This window comes from Pseudorasbora parva, chromosome 13 (assembly GCF_024679245.1).
Source record: "Pseudorasbora parva isolate DD20220531a chromosome 13, ASM2467924v1, whole genome shotgun sequence".
NCBI classification, from domain to species: domain Eukaryota; kingdom Metazoa; phylum Chordata; class Actinopteri; order Cypriniformes; family Gobionidae; genus Pseudorasbora; species Pseudorasbora parva.
Genome location: NC_090184.1, coordinates 6673510 through 6686335, shown reverse-complemented (window position 1 = coordinate 6686335; position 12826 = coordinate 6673510).

The following is a 12826-nucleotide window of genomic DNA, read 5'->3' as shown; positions in this document are numbered from 1 at the left end:
GTCCTCAATGAATAATTAGAACACAAATCACAGGCATCAACAAGAGCCAGAACAGAAACTGCCAGATGGCTGGAGTATAATGACACAAACTCCCACGAGGACAGTGGCTAGGGACCCGGAGGTGCTTAAAGCCAGTCGGGAATAGAAGTGACAGCATAAAGGGTGAACAGCCGTGAGCAGGCACTGACCAGGTACTCTGCAAACAGGCACAGCTGGATAATACACAATCTGATGGCAGTATAACTCACAGTAGAAAAAGTGGTCTCATGTCAAACAGACAGAACAGGATGAGATGACAGATGTTTCTCACATGTCATTGAATAATCGGACTACAAGACAGGGTAGGAAGAGGGAATAAGAAGCTGAGACAATTAAAAGAAAAACTGGTGAACAGGTGAGGAGATGGGAACGAAAGGGGAAACAGCTGTAAGAGATAATGAACAAGTGTGCATAATGTGTGAGTGAGTGTGTTACCACAAGAGGGAGACAGAGAAAAGGGGAAAAGAAACTCAGGATCATGACCATACCCTTCTCTCAACGAGCGTCCCCAGGCGCTCCTGAGGGAACCTGGCGAGACTGAAGGAAATCAGTGATGAGTGAAGGATCCAGGATGTCCCGGGTAGAAACTTAGCTTAGGGACCATACTCCTCCCAGTCGACAAGATACTGATGGCCACGCCCCCGACGGGGCATGTCGAGAATACAACGAACCCTGTAGATGGGGGAATCATTGACAAGACTAAGAGCAAGAGGGTGAACGGATGACTGGCTTGATGCAGGAGACATGAAACACGGGATGAAACCGGCATAAATTAGGCAGAAGGGGAAGTTTTACTGCGACAGGGCTTATGACCCTAACAATGCAGAATGGTCCCACAAAACGGGGAGACAACTTACATTGACTGGAGAGGTAAATTTGTAGTGGATAACCACACTCTCTGACCGCAAACACAGCGAGGACTCTTAATTCTGCTCTTATTAACCGTAACTGTCATGCACCTTCTAGCTCGACAGAGAGCAGATCGCACTCACCTCCAAGTGCGTTTGCAACTGCTAATAAAAGCTTGTACAGGTGGAACATTAGACTCAGTGTCTTACGCAAAATAACGGAGGTTGATAGCCGAGGCAGCAATGGTAGGGTGAAAGACCGGTTGCCGAGGACGAAAGCAAATTATGGGCGTATTCAGCCCAGGAAAGATGCTGAGACCCGGACGCATGATTCTGATGGGCGAGACTGCAAAGAAGGAGGGCAACAATTTGTTTGGTCTGCTTGACCGTTCGTCTGGGGGTGAAACGGATGCCCCCGGATCAGGCGACGAAACTCCCTCCAGAACTGAGAAGAAAATTGGGGGCCTCGATCAGACACTATATCAGTAGGTAACCCATGTAGCTTAAAAACATGATCAACCATGATCTGGGTGGTCTCTTTGGCAGAGGGGATTTTAGCGAACGGAATAAAATTGGACGACTTAGAGAAACAATCTACCCCCATTAGAATAACGGTATTTCCCACCGCGAGAGGGAGCCCGGTGATGAAGTCGAGAAGCGAGACCACGGCCGTGTAGGAATCGTAACGGACGAAGCAGACCGGCTGGAGGGGAATTGCCAGCCTTAGTTTGCACGCACCTAATGCAGGAGGCAACAAACCGTTGCACATCACATTCCAAAGAGGGCCACCAAAAGTGCTGACGGATGAAAGCGAGGGTGCCTCTGACGCCGGGATGGGCAGTTAATTTGGAGATGTGTCCCCACTGAAGGACAGATCGTCCCGCGGATACGGGAACAAAGAGAAGCCCCTTAGGCACATGGTGCGGGACTATGACTCGAGAGAGAGAACACTTAACCACCCTTTCTATTCCTCAGACAGTTGTGCCGACCACGCAACCCGAGGGAATAATCTCCTCAGGCTCAGTCGATGAAGAAGGGTCAAAAAGATGAGATAGCGCGTCAGGCTTGACGTTCTTAGAGCCCAGACAATACGAGATGGTCAAATCGAAATGGGTAAAGAACATAGCCCAGAGGGCTTGACAAGCGTTAAGTCTTTTGGCTTTACGGATATATTCTAGATTTCGGTGATCCGTCCAGACCACAAAGGGAATGGGAGCTCCCTCTAGCCACTATCGCCACTCCCCTCATGCTAGATGGATGGAGAGCAGTTCGCGGTTGCCCATGTCGTAATTGTGCTCCACCGGGGAAAGACGGTGAGAAAAAAAAGCGCAGAGGTGTATCTTTCCGTCGGTGGTGGAATGCTAGGAAAGAACAGCCCCGACCCCCACCTCAGAGGCGTCAAACACAACCATAAATTGTTTAGTGAAGTCGGGAGAAAGAAGGATAGGCGCGGTAGTGAAAAGAGACTTTAGAACGTCAAACGCAATCTGCACAGACTCTTACCACCTAAACTGGGACTTGACTGAGGTCAGAGCAGTAAGGGGAGCAGCCACTTGCAGCCATCTTTGTAGCACGAGGCAAGATTCGGGCAACGGCCAATCAGTGACCATCAGGACCTTAGATGGGTTAATACTGACCCCTTCTACCGAGATGACCGAACCAAGAGACGTAACAGAGGGGACGTGGAGCGAACATTTCTTAGCCTTTACATAAAGTCAGTTCTCCAGTAGATGTTGAAAGACACGATGAACATGTTGGACATGCACCTGAAGTGATGGTGAAAAGATCAAAATGTCATCGAGGTAGACGAACACGAAGACGTTGAGCATGTCCTGTAGGACATCATTGACCAAGGCTTGAAAGACCTCTTCAGGGGCGTGTACTTACCCGAAAGGATGGATCCGGTATTCAAAGTGCCCGAGAGGTGTGTGGCCCGGGAATGGCTGAATATCTCCCGCAAATTGTGATACTCCTGTGGTACTCCAGACAAATCACCTGGCTCCTCCTTAAAAACAGTTACAGACGAGACAGGGGGTACAGCACAAGACAGACAATCAACATAAGACAATTTCCAAGACAAAATAGATCCTTTTTTAATTAACTTTTCACAGTTAAAGCCTTTTGGTACCCCACATCAAGTTGATCTAGATCAGAGATGCCCAAACTAGGGCCCGCGGGCCAAAGTTGGCCCGTGGTAACCTTTGATTTGGCCCACCGAGGTCCGAGAGAGAGAGCCTACATTTTGAAATGATAAACGCTCAAACATTATAATAAGCATGCATGTTTATTTTCCGTCAGTGAAACAACTCACTGCAGCCTGTAAAACAATTAAACAATTATCAGTAAATAATGGTAACCCAAAGAGTATAAGAAAATTAATTATTAGTTAAAAAAAGATTTGTAGATAGATTCCTAGCCTTTTCCCCCTTAAAGATGCGTCCTATGCCGGTCTGCGCTTTGAGATGAATGTGGGACATGAGCTGGATAGACGCCTTTTCTAATATCTTTGTCTTCATGATGTTGCAAAGCAACACTTGTTGTAAAAGGGCTGAAGAGTGAATTTTATCTTCCACAGGGCCAAGACATTTAGGCTATGTTTGATTATGCACCGCTAGAAAAAGCGAAAGTAAAACAGCTGGGTGCACGTGAACTGCGCTATTCAAATAAACTTGACGCGCCTCAAGTCTAATAACAAGCACAAACATAAAATTTAATAAAATAAAATTTGTCAAAAGGTATTCGTCCTACAGTCTTTACCATAGATGTGAATGGGTATAATATACTTAATTATACGCCGAAAGGAAGAAGCATTAATATTTTCCTGTGAAAATGAGTGCGACGCGAGTGAAGATTTGAGAAAAGAAACCAGATGTCCATCAAATCGGGTGACCAGAACGCAAAACAGAATTAAAAAGCTGGCAGATCTTAAATTGGGCTCAGCCCACCTCTCTCATCCAGGGCTGCAATGTTACATCTGCGAATTTATTTCCTTTTTAAACAAAGTTTTGTGCTTTTACTCCTGTGGTAATATTCACGTAAAACAGCATTCACATACCAAACACTGGGTTAATGACGAAGATAGAGCTTTAAGTAGAAAATAGTTTTTATGTAAAGAGATAAATTAAAATAAAAAGTGCACAACTCTTCTTAAGTGGAAGGAAGCTACCTTTTTTCCCCATCACGTGGAAACTTGTGCGGGTGAGTCCTTATTTGGGTTAATAAAATAATGAAATTATAGTTTTTAAGTAGAAAATAGTATTTATGTAAAGAGATATAATTTACTATACTCTGTATTTTATCTTTTTATAAAAATAAAAATAAACGACGATATCATCGTCCATTGCGATGTTTTACTGTAAACATTGTCAACTGCCAATTTAGGGGATATCGCCCAACCCTATTTGCAAACAGTCTGTTCCTTTTTTAAAAGAGTAAAATATCCGTCAACATTATGAATCTGGATCATTGTGTATTTGACATTGAACCGTATTTTACATTAAACACTTGGGGATTGTTGCCCATTTAATTGGTCATTAAAATGCAACACTTTACAAATAAAACTGCATTAGTTAATCAGATTACATTTGTTTTATATTTATTGTAAACCTTATGAAATGAATAAACCCATAGCAACTTTAATGTAGGCCTAATACAGTTTGATTTATGATTTTTTTTTAAATTACTTTCGGCCCACGTCTCTCAATCAAGTTTGATTTTTGGCCCTTCATAGGAAAAAGTTTGGGCACCCCTGATCTAGATGAAATGCTCAGAAGGGTCAGACAAAAACAGATGGCGAAGAAACGACACATACTAACTGCCAAATAATTTAGAATTAAGGTGAATAATTAAGTGTGAAACCATCAGTAACCCTTTTGTCTCCAGCACCACAATTTTCCAGAACTGCAACCTACCTGGAGTCTCCAGAAGTCCAAGGTGTCAGGATCTCAGAGACTTCAGTTAGCTAAAGAATCTAACAAAAATTACCCCACTTAATAAGAATCACAAGCAGATATGGTGTAAAATACATGGTTATGGTTTCAAACCTGTCTTGGAGTATCCATAGCCCTGCAGATTTTGTATGTCTCCCTATATCTGACACACCCAGGTTTTGCAGTCTCTACTAATGAGCTCATGAGTTGAATCAGGTATGATAGATGAGGGAGACATACAAAATTATACAATTAATTATAAAGTGAAGATCCTGTAGGGATGTTACATCTAACACCGATGCTCCGAAGCTTGCTTCAAACTCGAACGGTCCTTGCAATGAACCACTGCTTCGGAGCTCTTATCATTACGTCACTAGTCACGTGAAAATGATGTGGAACTAGTGAAGTAATGATACCCCCCCCCCCCCTGTATATATACCTGTATATATACACACCTCTTATCGTTGATTAGCTTGATGTGCTCCACTTGTGTATAATTAGGTTTAATTATCTGAGCATGCTCCACTTGTGTTTAATTAGGTTTAATTATCTGCACGTGCTTCTCCCGAAAGGTGTTTAATAAAACATCACTTAAGCCTAGTTCAGACTGCAAGATTTTCAAACTCGTCAGGTCACTGCCCTTTTCACACTGCATCTGGGGTATCTAGACTATCTGGGGTATCGTTCAGTCACCGCTGTGTTTACACTGACCGATGGATCGGCAACAGAGGCTCCACACTGCATGACTGAACAAGAGGAACAATCGCCGACAACTCTCTCTCTCACAGGTGTGCAAATGACGTTTCCCAACTACACGTGCGATGTGTAACCACTAGATGGCATCATGGAGACAGGTGTCAGGTGTTGTTTCGAAGCTTCGAAGCAAAAGTATATGTAATTGAATGTGTGAATCATGAATAAAATTCACTTTGAAACTACTTGAGTCACTTGAAATGTATTCATTCCATGATGTTGAAGTTACACGAATACATTATGTTTGTTTAACGCAATTGCCATATAATACCCCTCACAATACTTTCCCCCAAAATTCCTTTGCTGTATGTGACATGGAAAATGTGAATTGTTAAAAGTGTAGGTGTGTCTATTTTTGGAAATTATCTAGACACAATGGCCTAGAAAATCACAACTTTTCATTTTCCTTCGATCTTAGTACACAATCTAACTATAAACATCACAACATAAAAAATAGGAAAATGTTGGCATGATTTTGTTACTTATTGAGCAGTAGTCTAGATGGAGCCGTTCACCTCTAATCTTTGTGCTAAGCTAGGCTAGCGGTGTGTGCATCAGAAAGAGTTATGGCACTCACAGAGATGGTGAATAAGCTTTTAAGTCCCAAAAGGTCGACGTGTTCCTTTAAAATTGCCACTTTTTGTGTGTCCCTTTAAATGCAAATGAGCGGGTGCTCCCAGCCTCCTTTCAAGAAGATTGGCGCTTCAAGAGCTCATGCTCCAGCATACCGGCAACAACAAAACAGGGCAATCTCATTCCCTGAAAATGTCAGAGACTGTTAGTAGTGATATTCAGCCTTATATGTTATTATTATTGGCAAGCCAAAACGTTTCGCCCCCAGGTGGTTAGTCCCAGTATATGTCATAAACCCCACACTCTGTGTAATCAAATGGGATGTTAGCCTGACGCGGTCATACTGTCTGAAGTCTGAGTCTGAAACCGCTCCATTGGGCTGTGATTATGGGGCGTGTTTCAACCGAACCAGGAAAGACCTCAATTGGATAGACCAACAACCAATCAGAGCAACGAAGCGACGCATTGTCAAATGTCAACAGAGCGCAACTGCACTGTGTTGCCAAGTCCGTGTTTTGTTCAGCGGGTTGTTTTCTATGTCCGCGGGTTGAAGCGACTATTATGTGATATATAGCCCCATGAGTGCGTATTTTAGCAGGGAACCTTGCCAAAATAGCATTTTACCCCCCAAACACCTTTTTTTTCCGGAGAACCCCCCGAGAAGCTATTGTTTAGGGCTAGTAGTTGGCGGGTTTTGTTGTAAAAACTCACACGCACTGGTATCAGGCTGGAATAAACAATCTTTGCCGGTGTTTTCAAAAAATAAAAGAATTTAATGATACACAGAGTACTTACCCAACATGATCATCATTTTTGAGAGAAACAGTAAAGGTGAATGCATATACAAACAAGCTCTCCATTTAGGATTCGAACAAATATAATCCAAGCCCCTTTGATGACGTGGATGATTACGTTACTGTTGATCATCAGTCCATCATCATCTGATGATTTCATTGGTCTGAGCAGTTTCTGTTCGGAGATAATTACTCCTCTATGGAGCAAGGCCAGACCGAACTGCCCGACCTAAGAATGTTGTGGGTGGGGCTGAGTTCGGCTGGCATGCAGGCTAATGGGATGTGAGACGAACTCAAATTACATTTCAAATACATTTTTTTCAGAAGATATTCTTTGTCAATCACATTTTACAATCTAATGAAAGTTAGTCTTTTTTTTGTTAGTTATTTGATGCTATAAAAGCGTGTGATATCATGTCTGAAAGCTGAGATCAACAGCTTCTCTGAACAAAGTACTCACTAAGGCACCAACAGCATTATTTTCAGGAGGAGATTGGAGCATTAACATTAATTTCTACTTTTTCATAGCTGTTTATTTCACACTGACACAATGAGTTGTTCTGCAGTTAACTGAACCAACCGATTCTGTGGGAGTGTAGGCGGGGCCTTGATACCGGCTCCACTTCACGCTTTCTACTGCGCAGACTCCGGTCCCGAATCAGCACAAGATGGCAGCACCATATTGGGACATTGGCAGGTTTATTTTTCTACAATGGAAGAGAGTGAAAGTGTGTCGTCCATCTTTTTTTACAGTCTATGGTTTTGACCCATCGTTCAGAATCAACCGTTTTGAAAATCAAGTGTTAAAAAGACCCTCGTTTGTGAAGCAGTCCAGTGCAAACACATTAGACTTTATTTTAATAAAGTCTTGGTGGGAGTCTATGGAGATTCGTATGTGCACTGGTACATGCCAAAAAACAACACTTTGTAATAATGCCTCTTTGCTTGCCTGCTTCTGTTCTTCCAGTCTGTTCTTCTGACTTTATTTTGTACTAAGTAATGAATATGCTTCAGGGAAATATACAAATGTAAAAGTAAATGTCTACATTTTATTTAGGAAATGTAGTGGAGTAAAAGTGAAAGTTGACAGAACTATAAAAACTCAAGTAAAGTATAGATCATCTCCCAAAAAAAGACTTTTATTCGTTACATTACACCACTGGCTTTTATGTGTAATTGCATCTTTAAATTGAATTTAACCCCTGTAATGCACAATTTATGTTCATTTAAATATATTTGTGTTATTGCCCTTTAAATCAGCAGATACACCTGAAGAATTAAGATTGAATTCTTTCTTTAAATCATGGCCGTCATTTACCAACAGCACCATGAACACATGGAACTTTCTCAAAAACTTCAAACGTGCATGTAGTGTAATCGTACTGCACCATGCACTTGTCAGGATAATTCGTGGGCCTCGCCATTCTACAGAAATGAAACAAAACAAAAGGAATTATTACATATTATATCCATCAAAAATTGTCACAAAAGGTTTATGTTAAAGTGTCTCTCGGTTATATTTGTAACCTGATTCCCTGAGAAGGGAACGAGATTTTGCGCGAGTTACCGATGCTATGGGAACGCCTTCAGCATGCACATTATGTCTTACAATCCACATCTGTCCCGGACTCCATTTCCCATAATCCTCCCTGTCTCACACCCAAACTCACTTCCTCTTTATCTCTCCCCATGCGCCTGTGCTTCATTTACAGTCATCTGTGTTTGCATTTAAAGCCGAGTTCACACTGTCCAATTTTAGCCCTGATTTTGACTCTCCGACAGGTTTTGGGAAATCGCAGACAAATGGCAGTATAAATGATCAAAGATGCGATCTGAGAGAATTGCCGACAAGTCGTCAAAGCCTGTGAGATATTTGGTATGCTAAATATCTTGACCTGTCAGCGATTCAAACTCTGCTGTGTGAACTGGGTTCTGACTGAATTACATCGGCGATGACCGACAGCCAATGAGACCGTGAGATACAGGGCAGCAGGAGGATCAAGTTATAGACAGAATATCAGTACTTTAATAGATATATTTATTATTCTATCAAACAGAAACAAAGCACAAACATTTGCATGTCCAGCCTCAGCAGTAGGACATTAGCCTGACGTGGTCATACTCAATTCTAGTCAGAAAATGAGTCTGAAACTTCTCCATCGGACTGTGATTATGGGGCGTGTTTCAACCGAACCAGGAAAGACCTCAATCCACTTGTTAAGTTGTGACGTAAGGAACGCCGTTTCTGGGTCCAAGCCTCAACTCGTTTCACTTGAGAATGCCATTGACGCCCGTTTATGAGCGCTATTTTTTCATATTAAACATCAAACATTTAAAAAAGTTAAACATTTAAAAAACTTACAGTTTACACAACAGTCTCTATGGTCACAGCGTTACAGACATAGTTTAACGATTTATAAAAGATGAATCACTGTCTGGCCATCTGGAATTTTGGTATGGAGAAAAAGGTTATTATTATAACTTTTTTTGTACTATTACACCACATTGTGTGCGTATATTAGCACCGTTTGTAGTTTTTCTTGTGGTATAAGATAGAGCGCTTGGACCCGGAAGCGCTGCCGTGTGAGGTCAGCCTTAACAACCAGATTAGATAGACCTACAACCAATCAGAGCAACGAAGCGACGCATTGTCAAATGTCAACAGAGCTCAACTGTGTTGCCAAGTGCGTGTTTTTTTGTATGGGTTGTTTTCTAAGTCCGCGGGTTGAAGCAACTATTATGTGATATATAGACCCATGAGTGCAAATTTTAGCAGGGAACCTTGCCAAAATAACACACATTTGAACCATATCAAGCAGACAACAGGCCAGCTAGGCATCTGAGCCCAGGGTGAGCTTTCAGTTCAGCACAGATGCTTACCAAGTTACCAAGCTTTCATTTGCTAAAGGCACGAACACTCACCTCAGCTCAAAGCTGACTGAACTTCTAGAGTCCTTGGAAACAAAGCTTACATATTTCAACTGAAAGAGTAAATAGACCAACAAGTGAGTTGCCTGTGGCGATCACCCACTTTTATTCCACCTTTACAAGCATCATAAAGTTCCTAAAAAGCAACCCAACTGGAGGGGAGGCATAAAGTCCTGACAGGTTAGGGGGTGGTACGCCCATCTCTTTTATACTATCAGTTGCCTACTCAATCCCGAGCCTCCTAGAATGAGGATAGTAGAAGTATTACTATCTACTATTACTAGTATTACTATAGTACAGAGGATCCCTTCCATGGGAGGAAACAACTAGAGGCCTTAAGTGAGGGACTGAGGCAACATTCTGTCTACACTCTTACTCCCAAAAAAGTTGTCCTTCTCTGGAATACTCTTAGCCGATTTACAGGGTAAGCACGCTGCCTTAAATCTACCTCTGATTACGTAAAGTGGAGGAAGCCACAGAGAGATTGGGTCACATGTGATGACCTAGTCCACCTCTATATAGGACTGATTGTTGCTACTTGTCGCTGGTCTTTTAAGTTAGTTTGACTTCTTGTTAAAATAGAAAGCACGCAAACACAGCATGCAGCACAGGTTCCTTGATGGAAAGAAGTGAGAGGTTTTACAACACTTACAAGCAAGTGCTGAGGTAAATTAGTCTATATAAATTAAAGTATTTATGAATTCTATGAATGTATATCTGAGAGGGAAATAAAGCGGTGCTTTGTTTACAGAGGTTACCAGGGAAACGGCTCGATTTCTACTGTTCCGCCACCTACTGACAGAGGGTGGATTTACATTTTCATTCAGCCTGTCTGAGGTTATTGTTTGTGAAACTCGGACCACATTTTTATTTGCTGTTGTACATTTTTACCAGCTAATGCTAATGTTCAAAAACCACAACTAAACACTTGAATAATTGGCTTTTATATTACCACTAACGCCAAAGCAAATTGAAGAAAATATGATCTTTAAATATTAATTTTATATTAAAAAAATGTTTTACTAACTTAATAATGAATAATTCATTTCAGATTTATCACTTTTCACAATGAATATAATTGCAAAGCAACATGTTTAAGTTATATTTAGAACTTTAATGCAGTCAAAAATAATCTGAAAACAAAACGATCACATGAGAATGCGTAGACAGTGTGCAATGTCGTGTAATGTATACGCCAAAATGAGTTTGATATGCAGTTTTTCGCATGTATATGACACAATTTTGGGTAGGATGGGGTGGGGTCCAATAAAAATCATATGCATGCAAAAAATTCATTTGGGCATATACATTCCGCAACAATACACACTTGTATTATTGATATGTATTTATGTGTGATCGGGCTCTCTGAAAAAAATCTGTCAGGTGCCGGGTCATGCCGGTGCGATGGTTGGCTTCATATGACTTCCTCGGAAATTCTTGTGATTTCACATGTGCTTCAGACATGTGCTGCACACACTGAAGGTGTTCCCATAGTGCAACGGACACAGCATCTAATGCTTTTGTAATAGAGAGCAACAGTGATCCCCCACTGTGGCCTTGGGTCTTAAAGTATTTTTCAATTTAATTTCTGCACATGGTTTTTAACTTGCCACGACTTCTAAATCTCTAAATCATCTGTAAAAAAGAATAATCTTTACAGCTCAAGTACAAAACTTTAACAGATTTGTTGTAAGTGCTTTTTTTAAACAAGCTTTACATTTCTGTTAAACCCTCCCAAAATTGCCTCCTCAATTCTGAGGAAATCTATACAACAGGTGATGTCACTATAGCATTAACTTACGCCTCACAGCAGCTCATGGAATTAGCAGAACAACTACAGTCCATACATTTACTGTTTCTCCACGAGGATCCAACAGGATGCCAAGACTTATCTGTTTCATCCTGGCAAAACGTAACTATCAAGGAAATTCAGAAAAATGGGTCATACTTTTTTAATCCTGCAATAAAAGCAAAGTAAAGTTTATGTGTGTATGTACCTGGTTTTGCGTGATCCTTCATGAAGCATGCAGCATTGACCAGAGGAAGGACAATGCACAGAAACAAACCCAAAACCACAGTCCTCTTCACAGTCAACAAACACAAGAAAACAAAGCAACTGGTTCAATGTTAAACTTTAAGTTATACCTGAAGCTGCAGTATTATAGTGAATTTAATTTTACAACAATGAATAATAAAAGCATGTTTTCTTAACACTAGTAAAGCTGTATTATCATTGTCCGCCAGGTATAAAACAAGTCTAAAATATCACATGCAAATGACAGACATTTAATGAATCCTGTAATTAATTGTGAAAAATTTCTATTTACAATCCTAAAATCTATATATTAAACTATGAACATAAGCAATGCTATAATGAAAGCTTACCATGTTTCTGCAGACAGTGATCTGATTATATGAAGCCAAAATCTATGCCTGTATTTAAGTGAACAGATGAGGGCGGAGCAATATGTAAATGATTAATTTCACAAATGTGATTTTTTTTCCCCCTACATAGTTTCAGTACATTATTTATTATTATTATTATTATTATTATTATTATTATTATTATTATTATTATTATTATTATAAATAAGTACTAATGTTCATGCTTTGGTAATAATCATTTTTTAATTACAGACAGATCATGACATGGTCACAAAGATATGTCATATTGCATATTTGGTAATTATATTAAGGAAACTACACCAATATCATATAGCTAATTGTAGTTTTATTGAACAGATGTGATACACTACACTGTAAAAAAAATTGTTGATTTTTGTTGGTTTAACTTTAAAAAAGTAAGTAACCTGCTTGCCTTAAAATTTTGAGTTTATTGAAATTAAAAATTTGAGTTGAACTCAACATTTTAAGTCAACCAGGTCACTTTTTTTCTAAATAATTTTTTACAGTGTGCTCAATATTCTCTACAAGTTTTTACTCTACAAGAGTAGAAAAATAG